The sequence below is a fragment of the Terrapene carolina genome, unplaced genomic scaffold (genome assembly GCF_002925995.2).
Source record: "Terrapene carolina triunguis isolate 2854851 unplaced genomic scaffold, T_m_triunguis-2.0 Scaffold18, whole genome shotgun sequence".
In the NCBI taxonomy this organism is placed as follows: domain Eukaryota; kingdom Metazoa; phylum Chordata; order Testudines; family Emydidae; genus Terrapene; species Terrapene triunguis.
The window spans coordinates 11,131,246-11,149,308 of NW_020664369.1; positions in this window are offsets into that span (position 1 = coordinate 11,131,246).

Sequence of the window (18,063 nt, forward strand, 5' to 3'; positions counted from 1 at the left end):
CAGACATGAAACGTGGGGGGTGAAACTTGGACGGGGGCTTGTGTGAGGTGGGTAGGAAAGGACTTATGAAATTTTGGGGAATGTCAGCCTTCTAGTGCTAGAGCAGTCTGCAGGGGTTGACTGAAAGTTTTAACGGCCCTTGCCGCCCCTCCTTCTTTGGAGTTTGGGTGAGGGTGGTGTGGGACTTGGTGGCGGGTGAGGGCGGTTACAGATAGACTGCAGCGGGGCTCTGTCCTCCTGCCTCCGGTCTTGCAGAACATCCACAAGGCGCCGGAGCGTGTCCGTTTGCTCCCTCATTAGTCCAAGCAGCTTTTCAGTAGCCTGTTGGTCCTCCTGACGCCACCTCTCCTCCCGTTCCATGACTGCTCGGTGCATTTGTGACAAGTTCTCCCTCCACTGTGTCTGCTGGGCTGCCTGGGCTCGGGAGCATCCCATTAGTTCTGAGAACATGTCTTCACGCGTCTTCTTCTTCCTCCGCCTAATCTGCGCTAGCCTCTGGGAGTGTGCTGACAGGCTGGGTTGGGAGACAGTCGCAGATGTGTCTGTGTGAATTGTGAAAAGGGAGTGAATTCCTGAGACAGATAAATGAAATTGTATACAAAGAACCTAGTCTTTCTCTGTGAACAAGACCATGCACTGCACCTCTCACATGCGCACTCAGGACAAGGTCGAATTTTCGGCCGTCGCCTTCAGTGCCTGTGGACTTGCGGAGGTCTTGGAGTGATCTGAGAAGCGTGGCTGGAGACCTGAACTTCTGGAGCGGGCAATAATGGTAAGCCGCAGACTTGTGGCTGCTTAAAACTCCAGCAGTAGCACTGGCCTCCTTTCACATTGAAAGCAATGCCAGTCTCTGCTGCCAGCAATCAGGACAGCATCAACTCTGCCCCTGTCCCACCCCCTCGCGGCTGTCCCAGGGAAAGATCCCTGTATGCTGCCCCTCTCCCTCCACCGCGTGGCTGTAAAGCAGTCCCAATACTAACATTCCCCTCCCTAATTCAAAGCAGGGCGTCATGAGCGACATCACCCTTCTGAGGATCCCGGACACCCAGAGAGAACGCATGCTGCGGGAAAGCATGCAGAAACCGGGGCCGTATGCCGCCATGCTATGTCGGGCCATGATCCCGGAGTACTTGATTGTGGCGTGGAGGGGGCATGTCTGCTACCACGGAGGGCCCACTAAGATCGCCCTACCCCGGAACCTGATCAACAGGCTTGAGCTCTACCTCCACGAGACCTACGAGGAGTTCTCCTACGAGGATTTCTCGTCGATCCCCGGCCACATTGACCGGATTTTCGCGTAGGTGCACTGGGACTATGGAGTGGAGCGTCTTGGGCCTGGGAATCATGGAGTAACGGACATTGTGAACATTTTTTAAAACACTTGGGACTAAATTGAGAAGAGCCTAAGACAGAGAAATCATGAAAACCCATTTGTTACCTTTGTAAATATTCCTGTTTTGTACCTGATTATTTTTTTACTAGTTTACAGAACTTTTATAAATGTACATTGTTAATAGTATAAATATTACCGTTTTGTTTTAAATAAATGTTTACATGTTTACAGCACTTACTGCTTGATCCTTCCCCTGATTCTGTGTCCGGGGTAAGGGATGGGGACGGTTGGTACGGGATCTCGGTAAGGGTGATGAAGAGCTCCTGGCTGTCGGGGAAATCAGCGGTGCCAGCGCTGTCGACTGCCTCGTCCTCCTCATCTCCTTCTTCATCTTCCCCGTCCGCTGTCATGTCCGACGAGGAACCGGCCGCGGACATGATCCCATCCTCGGAGTCCACGGTCAGGGGTGGGGTAGTGGTGGCGGCCGCTCCCAGGATGGAATGCAGTGCCTCGTAGAAACGGGATGTGTGGGGCTGGGATCCGGAGCGTCCGTTAGCCTCTTTGGTTTTTTGGTAGCCTTGTCTCAGCTCCTTGATTTTCACGCGGCACTGCGTTGCATCCCGGCTGTAGCCTCTCTCTGCCATGGCTTTGGAGATCTTCTCGTAGATCTTAGCATTCCTTCTTTTGGAGCGCAGCTCTGAAAGCACGGACTCATCGCCCCACACTGCGATGAGATCCAAGACTTCCCGATCAGTCCATGCTGGGGCCCTCTTTCTATTAGATTGCACGGCCATCTCTGCTGGAGAGCTCTGCATAGTTGCCACTGCTGCTGAGCTCCCCTCGATGTCCAAAGAGGAACTGAGATTCAAACTGCCCAGACAGGAAAATGAAAATGAATTCAAATTTTCCCGGGGGTGTGGCTGGTCAGAGCATCCGAGCTCTGACTGCAGTCCAGAGCGTCAACAGAGTGGTGCACTGTGGGATAGCTCCCGGAGCTATTACCGTCGATTTCCATCCACACCTAGCCTAATTCGATATGGCCATGTCGAATTTAGCGCTAATCCTCTCGTTGGGGAGGATTACAGAAATCGATTTAAAGAGAGCTTTATGTCGAACTAAATGGCTTCCTGGTGTGGACGGGTGCAGGGTTAATTCGATATAACGGCGCTAAAGTCGACATAAAAGCCTAGTGTAGACCAGGCCTTAGAAAATGGTCAGAACCACAGCAGTTGCATGTAGAACTGAACTGAAAGGGGTGAGATAAAATGTTTTGGTTTGGGACTCTTTCTTGTGCTTATCTGAATCAAATAAAACTGCCATTTCTTTTTGAGGTTTACAGCATTATGATTCACCCCAATTAGAAACAGCCATCTATTTAGTAAAAGAAAGTAAGTAAAAAAGAAAAACAAGAAAAGGAAAACCAAAGCAAACACAAGTATTCCTCAAGAGCTATTAGATATTTCTTTTGTACCTGCAGATGGCATTGTTGATCTTTCAAAGTTTTGTAAAAAGCCTGAATTACAAAGCCTGAATAAACACATACTCTCACACAAGAAAGGAGCTGGGCAGATGTAATAATGCACAGATTAAAATAAAGGTCTACAAAAACAGTGATAATGGGTAAAAACACATGCACTGAAAATCTGATTGGCATGTTAGTTAATTAAAATTAACAACAAGGAAAGGCTTTAGTTCACACCAGGGATTACTTACTATGACAACTTTTTCTATGGTACTTTATTTCACAGTGTGAGAGGGGTGATAACCAGTTTATTCACATACTCAAATATTTGTGCTTAATTTGTATACAACAGCTAATAAAGGACACAGTGACAGGATAATCTCATGAAAGAGGAAAGCACGGTCAACTACACAACTCGTATAAGTAAATATTGAATGAACCAGTATAATTGCATGAAAGGTACAAGATTCATGATCACTTTTTCTTGCGAGTAATGTATTTTACTTATATTACTAATTTATAAATAGCATTCACCAGCTCAGTACAAGATGTCTTACATGAATTAAAAATAAATACAATGTGCACAAAATATTGGTCCAAAAAACCCTGTACCTGATTCTCCAGTATCTTTAATTTAGTCATTTATATCTGTGCTAACAAATCACCATAGTAATTGGTGTTTAACAACCACTTGGCATTCCCTTTGCACAGGTTAAAGAGAGGACACGAGGCACAAAGTCATGCCTTTTGTGGTGGAAGCAACATATCTAATTTTACCCGAAGATGTAACTGTGAATAAATGTGTTTGGTTGCACACTTCTAGTATATCACTGGTGATGACACTTTTTGAAAATGGGCTTTTGTCTGTAGACAGCAGCTCTTGTGAGGGAAACTGCCTACTCAGAAGTTATTATTCTCTATTCCCTCTCCAGCATGAAGGTGAGATGCTCCAAACAGAGTGGTGGTGGTGTCTCCTGTCATAAGATATCCTCTTCCATGGCTTTCTTTTGAGCAGCTCCCATTTTCCTCTAGGGGGGACACTCCAAATGGCATGATACATTTACAGCGTGCCTGAGCGTCATTCCTAAAGTCCATGTTTCAAGTGCATTTGAATAGTCTCAGAATGGTCTTTACAGGGCTGTTAAACATGCACACACAGATGAGGCGTTTATTCACCCAAAAGAGAGAAAATCAGAAGCTAAACAAAAATAAAGAGATAGAGGCAGATAAAAAGCTAATGGATCTCGTATTTTAAACATACAAGTAAATCTGAGATGGTGCCACTTTTTATGAAGTGATGCCAGCCATCAAATTCTCTAAGAACCCAATTGTTTCTTAACAGCTATTGGTATCATATACTGTAAAATCAAGTGTTTTTATTTCCTGGCTAGGAGACCAGAAAATTGCAAATTTACACAAGATAAAAAATCTCATGTAACAACTTGTAGTCAATAGGAGCTGGTGGGTGCTCAGCACTTTTGAAAAATAGGTCACTTAGAAGCCTAAATAAGCCTAGCAATAGGCTTGGATTTCTGAAAATTTTTGCCTTACATACATAATCAGGCACATATACACTTGCATATAAATGCCCTTTGTTTCAGTGTGTTGAGCAGAGCACTTGCAGTTCCATTGACCACACATATAGACACCTGGCATAATATCCCCATTCCTCAACCAGAATTCACCCTATATGAAGGCAGGCCATGTAACTTCAGCAGGGTTTTCACTAGGATATAGGTTAGATTTGTTACTGGGATTCTATAAGAGCCTTGTTAGGGGAGATTGCTGAAGGAAATACAATGAACTAGAATCTCCCCAGACTGCCTTTGCACTGCTACTTTCCCAGCTAGTGCCACTCACTTTTTGGGCTGTGTAAGCCATCTACAGTAGAAAGGAGGCTGAAGCTGTTTTCTACTGCCATATGCTTTATCTTGATGGACTTTCCATCACAGTGGGCATCTGCCAGCAGCTACTCTGGCAGAAACCAGTGTGAAACCTGGAGTCTGGCCATCCAACTGAATAACATTTATATAGGACATTTAGCCAATCAACTGTATGATAACTGGAAAAGACTTTATGCATTTAAAAGTTAACAATCTTATGGGCTGACAGTTGGAAACCCAGAAAGAGTTTCTATCCCAAAACACATTTTGAGGAGATCTGGTCAGATTATCAAATTATCTGTGTGGTACAATTTCTTGGACATGACACCGGAGGCAACAGATGGAGAGAGGATCAAAGACCCATGAGAATGGGATTCTCATCAGCCGCAGTTTAATTTCAGACAGTTGGGGCCCTGATTCTCCACTCCATCCAAACTGTGCTCAGAAGCTCCATCATACTTCTTCCACCCTTCCCACCTTCTCCATGCCCCACTCATGTGACACAAGCCCAAGATGCCTCCTCCTTTCCCTTACAGCAGGTGGCAGGGAGTACAGGCACAGCTGTCACCATCAGAGAGTTTCCCTGCACATAGGAATCCTGTTCTGACTATCGCTGACTGGCTTTGGGCCAATTTATGAAGCACAAGAGTGGCCTTATTGGCATGAGAATTTGCTCCTGAAGTAATACAATTTGGTGCAAATTATGGGTTCCTTTAATAGAAGATAAGCAAGCAAGCAAACAAACAAATAAAAGACACCTACATTAAATGAATGAAAGCACACAAGACCAATGCTACACTTCATGAGTGATTTAAAATAATTTTTAATAGAAAGGAAGACTGATTCAGTGGTTAGAGTGCAAGCCTGTAACTCAGAAGACCAGGATTCTATTCTCTGAGGTGCCACAGACTTCCTTCATGACCTTGGGCAAGTCATTCCACTCAATCTCTCTGTATCTCTCAGGACCTCCTGTGGGGGGGGGGAAAGTGGGGATAATAGTGCTTCCCTACCTCACAGGGTGTTGTGAATATAATTCCATTAAAGATTATAAGGAGCTCAGATACTACAGGAAGGGGATCCAGATGAGTACCAGAAATAGATGATAAAATGTTGTTTTTTTTCTAAAGCCTGTTTCCTTGGTATACAAGTACTGAAACAAAACCTATTCCAAAGTTAAAAATAATGCAGTGCAATCTATGATGGATAGTGGGAAATCCATCGGTGCTAGAATCCACAATATGCAAGTCATCAAATGGCCAAAATTAGCAAAAACAGAATGAAACCCCCACAAAAATCAGAAAAAAGATACTGAAAATTTACTCAACTGCCAAACCAAACATATCATGTTCTGAAGGCTGCCAGTTGAGGGTGCAGTGGACAGTTAATAAGAGTAAGTTTCAGACTACATAGAGAGTTCTGGAGCTGTTCTTGAAGAGTCCAACCTTAGAAGCTGATAATAAAAGCATCTCTACCAATCTTAAACTTCCATGTTGTGGCATGAGGAGAGAGGCCATCTCTCAAGTAGTCAGGTCCCTGGCCATTCAGGGCTTTAAAATTAAGCAAAGTAATCAATGCTCTGCTTCTTTATAAAACACAGCTAGTGACATTATTAGCTTGGCTTTATTTCTAATACAGAGTCCTTGTTTTCCAGCCTCCTGTGACATTATGTTGAATTCTTTTAAAATAGATACTTCCCCTGCATGTCCGTAATGCATATAAATGAGAGTATACCAGAACCGTGGAACTGAAAGTGCTTTACAAACATTGGTTAATGCCCCCAACACCTCGGTGAGTTAGTATTATTATTCCCATGGAAAACTGAGTCACAGAGAAAAAACGAGGAGTCGTCTTTGTTGTTTTTGCTGATACAGACTAACACAGCTACCACTCTGAAACCTGAGGCTAGGTCTACAGTACAGCAGGGGTCCGACCTAAGATACGCAACTTCAGCTACGTGAATACCGTAGCTGAAGTTGCCTATTTTAGGTCGGCTTACCTGGCGGTGAGGATGGGGGAAAGTCGACCGCTGCCGCCGACTCCACTGCCGCCTCTTGCCGTGGTGGATTTCCGGAGTCGACGGCAGAGCGATCAGGGATCGATTTTATCGCGTCTTCACTGGACGCGATAAGTCAATCCCAGAAAACCGATTGCTGCCGCCGGACCCTCCGGTAAGTGTAGACAAGCCCTGAGTCACAGAGAGGTTTAGTGACTTCCCCAAATCACACAACTTGTCAGTGGTAGAGGCAAGTGTGAAAACCACTAGCCCCCTCACATTCACCTTTAGAGAGTATTACCTGTTTTCAAAGGGTATCGGAAAGTTTTCAAGTTGCACAGCTAAATAAAGCTGCACACTGCTTTGTAAATTTGCTCTTGACGCTGGAATGGTTCTCTTGTTACATGGGTGGGGGGGGGGAGGGAAAGAGAGAACAGAATTAAGGCAGCATGGATCATCTTATATTTTGTCACTACAGATAAAATCACAACACATCTGGTGTCTTTTGATATGGAAAAGGCTACAGAGCTGTAATGCTCAGCTGGCTAGGGGCTGCAAAGTAGTAGATTTTACAATTTATGTCATATAATATACTACCTCCACAAAAAGAATCTTGTGGAACTCTGGATGAGTATGAGACTGGCAACAGACCACACAGCCTTTATTTAGTGCTAGTACATTATTTTAAATTCAGCGTAGGTCAGTAGTGGTCATAAATCATTATTCTCTTATGGCAGTTTGGTTCTATGCAAAACAAGCTAGTGATCTCAGCCCACTCTCTTTTGTGACCAAATCACAAAATCACCAGGATAAATGACACCTCTGAATTATTCACCACAATATAGTCTAATGATTGAATGACATTTAGATTGGACTACCCTCTAGCATTAAGAGGTATAGATGGTCAGTCTAAGTCATGCTTAAGACACATTACTGGGGCCAAATGGGAAGCGTGTGTTGTGCCTGTTCTGTTTCTAATAGAACATTTTGATTTCCAGGGCTGTCGTTCTGGCACCTTCACAAGAAATAAGTTAAAAATAGAACCTGGAATTTTGGAATCTGCACTATTTAAACAAAGGCAAAAATATGTACTTAAAATGTATCAAAGTAAAAATTCCTGTGATTCAGTGTGGTAGAATGATTGGCTAACTTGCAAAGGAGAAATAGAACAGTGTGGAGTCAGCAATGAGAAAGCAGAAAATCCAATTACAGAAATAAATGTACGAAAGGTGCAGCAATGTCATTTTGAGCATCTCAATAGTCACAATTAACATTTCTGAATAGAACCATCCATGTGTTTTAGACTTGTATAGTGTTCTTAAACTGTGCTGCCTTGCAGGGATGTAAATTATTTATAGTTGATTTGAAATACATCCTTAAGTGAGGTCACATATTTGCAAGAAACAGGTACAGTATTTACTTTTCTGAAGCCTTCATATTTGTGACATGTGACATTTAATAAGTTGACTGTGGCTTATCCTATCAAATGTGCAACAAACCATGACATAACATCAGACTATGTAGCTGAAATTTTAAACACATTCTGTGCTGTATATCCACTGGTCTCAGGTACCTTATGTTGACAGTAGGACTTCTTTATAGCAGGTGGGCTATTTCCTTACCTGTATTTTTATTTGAATTCTCTTTTAAATTAAAAGGAATGTGCAAGATCTTATCCCATATTTTTCAAAGCAATGGCAACAGTATGTAAATTAACTAACTCTTTTCATTCAGAATATACTGAATTACATGGGATTGCTGAAGCACATTATAAAGTGTGAAATCAAGTTAATCCCTGGCCAGTGCATATGGGGAACATTGACAGTGCTGTGCAATATAGTAGTACTAATTGCTCTGTGCCAAATGCATATTCAGCTCTGATGAAGCCAGGGGGAAAAAAAGACCAAGATCAGAAATCTGAAAACCACTCTGGAGGAAAGGCAATCTAATTTTATGGCCAATAATAATATTTGTAACTAGAATATGGAAAAATTACATACAAAACTCTAGGGATCAGGAGGGAATTTTCACTCTTTACAGAACTGCACAATTAACTAGATACATTATGGGGTTACTCAGATGCATTATGGGAAATTCTCTTTCCTTTGAAACCTCAAGTATAGGCCACTGGCACAGGATACCAGGCTTGAAACACCATTGGTCTGATACAAAAGGGAAATTTCTGCATTCGTAGGGTTCTAAAGATACCTATTTTAAGAGTCTGATATGTATATTTCCCTTCATCAGGAAGCTTTATGCCTTTGGAAAAAGTTAATCTTTCCCCTTTCCTCCCCACCCCCACCCCCTACTATCCCTTAAATATTTTCAAAACGGTTTAGATTTCAATCTTTCTTTTAATAAAATACTGTACATTAATTGGTGTTACACCTGATGCCAATGATCTCATGATACCTTTCCCATAGCTATGTCAGGATTTCTTGCAGGAATTATGAACCTAATCCTGTGAGCATTTAAGGTCTTCAGCACCTCACAGAATTGGACCCCAAGTAAGAGTGAGTCTTCAGTTAAGTTGTATTTCCCATGAACTAGAGAATTGGGTGTTTAGTCCAAATCATTCCATCCTTTAATAGAACTACATGCTGAGTATAGTGAGGTAACTAAGGAAGTAAGTACACAAATGTTTCTGAACAGATTTATCCAATCTCTACTGATACCTGGTATTAATTTCCAATATTAGTTTTATTCCAGCAGTGTATGGCACATGTTTATAGTGAAAACTTGGTATTCACAGACTTGTTAGGATACTCTTTAATCTGTTGTTCTTGTCTCTATTCAGCATTATTGATTCAATTTCTTTACATATTATTTTCTGAGCACTAGAACCATGTCCCGATGCTAGTTTAATCTGCAATAAATTCAGAGAAGTTAAAGACAAAAAAGGCATATTAGGTTATCTAATCTAAAGCCTTACCAATTGAAGGCTGTTCACTATTGTGCATTCACAGTGTTTTGATTGGTTTAGGTTAAAATGTTCCATGCAATGGGGCTTCCACCTTTTATTTCCTTTGGGATATTATTCAGCAATGTAATAGATTTTACTTTCAGTTAGTTTTATTATATCTTCCTCTATGTAAATTGGCATATTCTTTTTTACTGAAATGTGACTTGGTTTTTGTTTAGTTTAGGTGTTCCCCCCCCCCCCACTCTTCCTGCTCTGGTAGTACAGGTTTAAATCAAGTCAGATTCTGAGTCACCTAATTTCCATCTAAACACTCTGTTTCCTTTGAATGTGTAATAGTCTGCATTACAAAGCCAGCATCCAATGTGTTTCATTTTTTTATTTTGTAACAGAATGTTTTATACCTTTTTGTATTGTCAGTTACTCCAGTTATGTTCTTTATTCTCAGTGATTTTACAATTGTTTTATCTCATTTGCCCTCAGCAACAGTCTGAGTTGCTCATATTCATGTTTTCTAACAGGGGTTCTATAAATAAGCACTTTTACAGAGACCCCTAAGAGAGGAAAAGGGATGTTAAAAATGCCAGAAGATGCTAAGAGGAATGTTCAAAATTCCCCTTTAGGTATTATTCAAGATTATTTAAGTGGTCAGTATTGAGTGCTCAGAAAACCAGGATAATTTTCAAAGTGAAATGTGGAAAGTGCTTGCATCTAAAAAAATATGCTTCCAGTAGTGATTTTGTTCCTATGGGCTGTCATATTTCCCATACTTGTACTCCCCTCCATGCATAGAGTTTATGCCTTTGTACTGGACCTTGCTTTAGGGGAATTCATGGGAAAAAATGGTACCCTCCTAGCGGAGAAGGCATGTTCCACAGCAGTCCGTGTGGAGATTTTTCAAAATCTACTTGGCTTGTACCTACATGTTTCCTAAGGGTTGCATCCTTCACCCACTCGTGGAGTATGATGTAGCCATGTGTACTGATGCTATCATTTCCATATCCCAATCAACTCTTGCACCAATCCATGGTGCTTCTTCGACACAAAAAAATCCTTGTGCTCACTTTCTACCTCTCAACGTTATTATCTAATCTACATAACTATCTATGTAGTTTTTTTAATATCCCTCCACCATAGAATCTGAACACCTTCCATGGCTTAAAACACAAAGATATCTACTCCTATGGAAAGCTTTCCCGTCCAGTGATCATCAATCATGGATGAGGCATGTGGAACTTTGGTATCACCAAGTGCCCACGTTACAGTAGACAGCACCAGAAGCTGAATCTTAAGGTTGCTTCAGTGCCATCTCACAAAAGCCTAACAGAAAATGACAAATTACACAATCTTGTGCACCAGCATCACAAAGGGCACTATAAATATTATCAACAGACCTTGTTCCATTCACACTCACTTTTTATTCTCCTCACTATCCAAATATTTATTTTTTAAAAATCTGTTTACATTGTAATTATGCCTTTGGGTCCATCATTTTCTTACTAAGCACATTTTCTTCTAGCTTAACAGAAGAGCTGGTGACATGTACTTCGTCCCTCAGTGGACTGAACTGGTGCCATTTGAGGCTATGTATGTGGATCAGTCTGTGTCTATTTGGTATTTCTCTAGGGGTGCACATGCTGCAGGAGACCCAATGAGGTACTGCTTCCTGGGCTCATTCTCTTGCTTCCCAGCTTGGCTGTGCATTTGCTCTCACTAAATTCTATGTACCAGGGACAGTCTTTTATTGCTGCTGAGCGATTCTGAAAATACAGTTTGGGATCCCATCCTGTGAACCACATCACAACCCCACCACCTTGAAGGACACATTTTCCAGGATGCTATGACATCCTTAAATTCCCCAAACCCAATTTTGAAAATGTCCTGGATGTGTAAATCCCACTAAACCCCTATATTGACACCCAACTGGCCAGTTGCACCTGTACAGCCTTTTGAAAATGGTGTCTTAAGAAAGCTATAGGAATACAAAGATTACAATGCTTGTTTATTGGTTGGCAAAACCAACATTCTTAAAGAACAGCCCACCCATCTTTCACACTTATCTATGACTACTGCAATCATTAATAGCAAATTTCCCATTGACTTCAGTGGTTCAGGAATTAAATTCTAAAAGCATTAATTAAAAAGTGATAATAACAAAGTATGACTAGGTCATTTTCTCAGTGCAACATTTCAACTGCTCATGACAGGTTCCTTTTTAGCAATAAGCAGTACTGAATGACCTAAATATAACATGACTGAAGATGTACATTCTATCCTCCACCAAAATGACAGCAACATAGTGTCATACAGTAGCAGAGAAGCTTTGTCTTAAAATAAAAGTAAGTTGGTAATCAACTCTCAAGTCATAGCGGAATGTTCCAGAACATCCTTCCAGCACTTTTTTTTTTTGAGCTGCAATGGCATTCCTGTATTTCTGACAGAAAGAGAGATGGCGGCTTTTTACCCTTCACAGGTTAGTGACCCACCATCTCTCCTTCTGGAGGGTTCCTGGAAGCTGAAGAGGAAAGGACGCCATCTCCTCACACAGCTTCCTTCACAACTTTCACTTCTGGGCCCACTCTGGAAAGAGAGAAGACAGCTTGGTAACCTGGACAGGTTGCTGAGACACCAGCTGTCCTTCCAGAACCGGGAGCTGAGTCCAGGGAATTTCTAGCACTTAAAAAAAAAAAAAAAAAGGACTGGAGCACTGTCAATAATTATATTTAGAATCCAAACTCAGTAGGTTTGGGTGGATCAAGATGAGAGATGAAGTAACACTATTCGAATTATGTCTGTCTAACTTTCATGGTTGAAATGAAAGTTAGAAACTGCATGGTCATACACAGGCAAAGGGATTATCCCCAAGTCTTAAGAATCTAGGGTAGATTCTGCAATGGTTGTGAACATTACACACTGGTGCTTTTTAATGTAAAATGAACAGCCAAATCCACTCCAGCTGTTTAGAAGAGTTGGTAAATTTCTTACACTGGTTTTGTAAATATTTGTTCTATTATACCAACTACTAGATAGCATTTCCAAATAATGATAATACTTAACATTTCATATTCTCAAAACTCTCCATACCTGTTAGCTAATTAATCCACACTATAAGAACGTGAAGTAAGCAGGAAAGTATGATTATAGTGAAGCAGACAGTTAAAGTGACTTGCCTAAAGCAAACAGAGAAAGTCATTGTAAGAGCCAAGATTACAACTCAGAAAATTTCTTGTTCTTAGCCCTGTGCTCAATGCAATTGACTGCACTAGAGTTGAGCTACAGTTAGTGTTTCTATTAAAAACACAAGTTTCAGAGTTTAATATGGCAACTGTTTGAAACTGCAGTAGACTGAAACTTGACACAAAGTTGTCAATCCTTATCCAATTTTTTTTGTTGTTGTTAATAACTTTAATAGCTATCAAATAGGACTGCTTAAGGCATTTTATGCTTAAGGCATTTTAGTTACAGAATGGCAAAAACACTGTAATATGGATCACTTTTTAGATCTATTTTTCCCCAGTTATAATATGATAAACTTCATTTTATAAGATTAAATTGTTCCAGGTTACAGTGAAAGACCCTGTTACTTTGAGAAAAAAATTAATTGAAATTTCTAAAATATTTGTATTTGTTAGCAAAAATAGCTGAGTATGCAAAAAAGTGACTTGCTAGATGGATTTTTCTAACATGATTTCAGTGGAATTTGTGTTGACATTTGCCATGCAGGTCACACAAAAACAGAAATCAGAGAATGAAAAGATCAATTACTTCTCTCTCTCTCTTTCTCCCTATACATGATGGCTTCAGCAGATTCTCGGCCTTTTCCCAGTTACTCAGGTAGGAGTCAATCCAGTTCTCAGAGAATTTCATTGTAAAACTCCCATTGATTTCACTGGTATCAGAACTAGACCAATAGATCAAGTCTGTGGAATGTGGTCTAGGAGGCTGCCATATATAAATACCGCATAGTTAAGAGAATCATAGAGCATGACCTAATCTTCCTCTGCTTTGTACTAGATGAGGCCTGTGAAAAGTAGGTGTAAAGGACTTGAGAGGGATGCAGAGTGTTAAAATCTCCTTCCATTAAGAATGAAAAGTACATGTTGAGATGAAAGAGACTCTTACCTATGTGCAATTGTTCCCTCTTATTTTCTGGTGGTTAGATAAGCCAAGTTTTAAACATCCCAAGTGATGGGACTTCCAGTTCTTATTTGGGAATCAGAGCTTGTGAGAAAGTTTCCCTTTTTCTAAAAACGAAAGCAAAAAAATCTTAATTCAAAAGACACTTTTTAAAGTAAGAGGGGATACAATTATAAGGCCAATTCTCTGGTGCCCTAGCTCCCACATGGGAGCTCTTATGCCGGGGTGGCCAAACTGTGGCTCGCGAGCCACATGCAGCTCTTTTACCATTAAAGTGTGGCTCACAGAGCCCCCCAGCTTTCCCCCATTCTCGACCTAGCAGACTGGGTGGGGGCAAGGGAGCTAGGGACCTCTGCCTTGCAGTGGGGTGGTGCGGTAGGGGCTTCTGCCAAGTGAGGAGAGGGGTCTCGGGGCTTCTGCCCAACAGGGAAGGAGGTCTCAGGGTTTCAGCCCTGTGGGGCGCACCTGCCAGGTCTCAGTGCTTCAGCAGGAGTAGGGCTAAAGGCCCACACCCTGTCACGCACATCCTGCAGTGCTGAAGCCCCAAGCCCTGGCTCCCAGCAGATGTGCCCCTGCTCTCGAAAGTCTGAATATTGTCGTATGCAGCTTAGAAGACCGGTAAGCTTGGCCACCTCTGTCTTATGCCATTCAACTCCCTGCTTACAGTGTCACAGAAGAAAGGGGTCATAATTAAGGAAATACATAGTTCGGACTCCACAAACACTACAGCAAACCTCAGCTGTATTTTTCACATCTCATGGTCTTTACAGCTCTGTGTAAGTTAAAGTAGGTCTCAGGGGATTTGCCCTTTGGCACAAAGCAGAAGGAGGATCAGGTGAGTGCACAGGTGTGTTTTATGCCACTTTTCCATGTACACACATGCACCCTCCCCCCAGATTTGTTCTCTGGGCTGTTTATCTCTAACCCAGGGTCTGGCTCTATGTCCGACAGTTACAAGTCACCAGCACCATGTGTAACAGGAAAAGGGAGACTGTTAATTATAATCAATTTATGATGTAAGGCAAGGTCTGAGATTTCCCTCACTTTGTAAAGTATTTCTCCTCCATCCCCAAGAGGATGGTAAGTTAACCTAACTTAATTACGATTAGCATCAATTGTAAAAAGTTCCAAGACATGAAAGTGGAGGTCCAGGCATTCAGTCACAGTTAATTTTATTTTACTGTGGAGCCTGGCATCTGGGTATTTACTAGGCAGAATATAAAATAATGTCAGATATGTAAATGACTTACAAAATTGTGCCAAATTCAGAATTTGTTTTCCAGAAGACCTTTTATTATTTTCTTTTCTGCAATTTGCATCCCTTCTATTTAAGAAGAAATCACTTTTTAAATGGAAAAAAAATGTAAACTATTTATCTACGCTACTTATTTGGCCCCTATTTCTAGAATATCTGAGAGTGCAATCCACAAAGCCATTTGGACACCGAAGCACCAATGTTAGGTCTCTAAGATTCTGTGTGTGGCCCACTGCAATCCACAAACCTTCTGCTTAGCTGCTGCCTAACCCTATAGGCAGCTAGACTGACTTGGTGACTATCTTTCTACTGTAAAGTTCCCTCCGAGGCATCTAAGTTTTAGACCCCAGAGCACATGTATCGCTGGCCAACTCCAGGAATCCAGAAAACTATCTCCCACCTAAGCCCCAGAGCAATTCACAAACCAGGGGGAAAATAGCCATTTAATCACCTAAGCTGTGTGTGGGACCCAGTCTGGTAGGCATGCTCAGAGGCTGCCTACCATATCAGTTCCAATTCAAAATCATACTGGAGATGGTGATGGCACCCACTTTATAACCTTTAGCTCAGTGATTAGGGCACTTGCCTGGGATGGGATGGGTGGGGTGGGGTGGGAGACAGATTCAATTCCCTTCCCTTCTGCCAGCGGGGGAGGGAGGATTGGATTTGAACACAGGTCTCTTACCCCTCAGGCAAGTGCTCTAACCCTGATCTACAGGATAGTCTGCTGTGAGGGAACCAAACTGGGAGATGGGAGACCCTGGGTCCAGTCCTCCTGCTTCTTCAATTACTCTTTCATTATTTGTCCACTGTGGAACAACTTCAATGGGAGAAACAGAGAGAACCCCACATCAGAATATCCCACAGCTTAGTGGTTAGAGCACTCTCCTTAGAGTATTGGGATAAAAGTTATAAGGTGGGTACCTCCTCCTCTGATTGCTTTGTATGGAGCGAGGCAGGTGCCTAGCCTAAATCATTCCCACAAGAAGTGGCTTAAGTGATTAAGCTGCCTGACTCCATGTTTATCACATTTGTGGATCACAAGTAGAGCTAGGCTCCTCCCTGGAGCCTGGACTTAGATGTCTATCTCCATGAGAGGGGCAGCCTTAGCACATGCCTCTCATCAGCATCTCCCATTGGCTTGCTTAGGTGGCTCTGTGCCTAGCACGATGGCATGTGTGGATTGCATTTTAGGGTGCCTATCTCTCCCTGTTCATTGTATAGGGCAGGGATCGGCAACCTTTGGCATGCGGCTCACCAGGGTAAGCACCCTGGTGGGCTGGGCCGGTTTGTTAACCTGCCGCGTCTGCAGGTTCGGCCGATCGCAGCTCCCACTGGCCAAGGTTCGCCGCTCCAGGCCAATGGGGGTGGCGGGAAGAGGTAGCCAGCACATCCCTCGGCTCATGCCACTTCCCGCAGCCCCCATTGGCCTGGGATGGCGAACCGTGGCCAGTTGGAGCCGCGATCGACTGAACCTGTGGACGCGGCAGGTTAACAAACTGGCCTGGCCCGCCAGGGTGCTCACCCTGGTGAGCCGCGTGCCAAAGGTTGCCGATCCCTGGTATAGGGAGCCTAGGCATCTAACTCAGCCTTTGTGGATCACAGTGTTGTTCCTGTGATGTTTCCTGGAACCTAAATATTAGGCAGTGTGACACTCGCTGTTGCAACCCCTAAGTCCCTTCATGGATCCCACCCTTAGTACCAGTAAAATCTTTTAATGTATTTATCCCTACACCACCCAGTGAGATAGGGAAGTGCTATTATCCCCATTTTATAGGATAGGGAACTGAGACAGAGAGACTCAGAGCTAGATTCACAAAAGAACTTAGGCACGTAACTGCCACTTTAAGCACCTGAATCCCAGAACTAGGCCCAAATGGAATACACAAAACCCCTGCTCAACTGCCGCAGAATGCTGTATGCACCTAAACTTGCTCAGCACTTAAATATTTGCAGTAAAAGTTCCCTAGCTACTTATATTTCTGCCTCCGAACATGCTCACTGCAGATCCAGGTCAGGTGTCTGGACCCTGAAACCCCAGAGCCATTCATGAACTGGGGAAAGCGAAACATAACTTCACCTAACTCACGTGTGGTACACAATCCAGTAAGTGTGCTCAGTGCTTGCCTGCTGGATGGGACCCTGTACATGAATTTAAACAATATGACAGGAGCAAAGGCAGTTCCATGTAACTTTTAGCCCAGTGGTTAGGGGACTCACTTGGGATGTGGAAGACCCCTGGCTCAAGTCCTGTCCCCCGCCCCCCCCACACACACACCTGAGAGGCAGAATGGATATAAAGAGAGAGAACTCATCATGCATGCTCTAGCCACTGGGCTAGAGGACATTCAGATATGGGACTCCCTCATTGTAGCCCTGTGGGCTAGTTTGCCTTTATTATATTTACTGCTTTGCATTATATTCTGCTTTGCCTTCTATTCATCAGTAATGCAAGAAACCTACAGGCCTGTATCCTGTAAGACATTAGCTTCAGCAAGTTAGCCTAAGGCCTATGAACTTTGAACAGATAAGTTTTGCACAGATAAACAGCCTAATGGAAAACCCCAAGTATTTGGGGAGTTGAAAATAGAGTTTAAGGGGAAGTTCTGACCACAGGCACATGAGTCAACCACAGAAGTGTCCTGGCAATAAACTGACGTACATAACATGTACATGAGATTCATCTAAGGCTAGCCTGCTTGCTTCCCTATATATCTTTTATGTTTTGTATTTTCTTATGGATTTGATTGTTTTATTATCATAGGTTTATAGGTTTATATTAGAATATATTTTGGATATAACACAAGGGACCTGCAGGCCACATCCTGTATGTTGAGCTATGGCAAGGTTAGCATACATATGTTTGGGACCTTTCACCTAGATACATGGTAATGAGCTAAAGCCTAAGGTCCATATATGGCTGTGACATAGAGGTTGCAGGTTGACATAGAGGCTTTCCTAAGTTCAAACTCTTATAAACTTAACAGGTACACCACAACTTGGAACTTGGGAAGAACCAAAATCACCAGTTAGAAGAGAAATAACAAATATGATACCTAACCACAAAAGGGCCATGGTAA